The sequence below is a fragment of the Aethalodelphis obliquidens genome, unplaced genomic scaffold (assembly GCF_003676395.1).
Source record: "Aethalodelphis obliquidens isolate GAN/ISIS:26980383/991018 unplaced genomic scaffold, ASM367639v1 scaffold3094, whole genome shotgun sequence".
NCBI classification, from domain to species: Eukaryota; Metazoa; Chordata; class Mammalia; order Artiodactyla; family Delphinidae; genus Aethalodelphis; species Aethalodelphis obliquidens.
The window spans coordinates 1,188-2,293 of record NW_020840997.1 but is presented as its reverse complement, the minus strand read 5'-3'; the positions used below and the strand labels follow the sequence as shown (position 1 = coordinate 2,293).

At 61.3% G+C, this 1,106-nt stretch overlaps 1 long non-coding RNA gene across 1 annotated transcript; it reads left to right on the top strand.

The window, feature by feature from the left end:
- Positions 1-6: 6 nt before the first annotated feature.
- LOC113617220 (uncharacterized) lies at positions 7-991 on the top strand. Its single transcript, XR_003431552.1, has 2 exons — positions 7-151; positions 858-991. It is a non-coding gene; the product is annotated as an uncharacterized LOC113617220 (long non-coding RNA).
- The last annotated feature ends 115 nt before the right edge of the window (positions 992-1,106 follow it).

Here is a 1,106-nt window from a genome sequence, read left to right as displayed (position 1 = left end):
GGAGAGGGAATGACCCCTCGGGGCCCATCCTGGGGGAGGAGCAGTGGGCTGACGTGGGGAGAAGCAGCCCCCAACCCTAACCTCCTGTCCTGACCCCCAGGAGGCTCTGAAGTTGGGGCCCTTCCCCCCACGGAGCCAGGCCCGCAGACGGGTGAGTGAGGGTCTGTGGGACATGGTGTTGGGCCCAGGGGGGCAGGGCTCAGTTATGGCCTTAGTTCACGCACCTCTGGAGACGCTGACTTGGACCCCCTTCCCCTGCCTGGGCCTCAGTTTCTCCAAGTGTAAAGGCAGAGAATCGTGGCCCGGAGCTTAGATTTCCTTCAGTTCTGACTTCTGGCTCTGACCCCCCAGGAGAGGAGGCCTCACAGGGAGGCCCCTGAGGATGTGACTGTATGGGGGCCTGTCCCCAGTGCCGCAGTGGTCGTGGCATTGTACAGGGCGGGGGGGGAAAGATGCAGAGTCCACCGCACACAGCCGGCCCCTCCCCCAGTCCCTGTTGTGGTGGGGGAGGGGAGGGTAACAAGGAAGGCCCCTCGGCTCCAGATGAGACCCTCGGACAGGCCCCCCTGCAGATGAGAAGCCCCCAGAGCACAAAGCTGGTGTCCACCTTGGGCGGGGTGCGGCAGGAGGACAGCTCAGGGAGCCCACAGCCCTGGGTTCCAATCCCAGCTCTGCCACCTCCAGACTGGGTCACTGGGGTTGGTGAATTCCCTCTCTGTGCCTCAGTTTCCTCATCTGTAAAATGGGTGGGGTGGGTTAGAGGAGATGAATGCACAGACCCCAGCACGAGCCTGCACACAGTAGGCGCTCAATTAAATGGCATCTTGGGCTCATGCATGACGTCACTGGTGCCCCAGGTCTCAAATGGTACCTGAACGTCCTGATCGGGGTCTCGGTGGCCTTCGTCCTGCTGCCCCTCGTCCTCCTCGTCCGACACCGGGGTCAGACCAGACGCAGGAAGTCGGGTGAGTAGGGAACAGGGTGACCCAGACCCCTGGAGGTGGTGGGCTTAGGGCACCAGCCGAAGGGAAACCTAAGAGATGGGCAAGGTCAGCTTAGAAAAAGATTGTCCAGAGTCTGAAACTCAAAAATCTAGAAAGAAAACA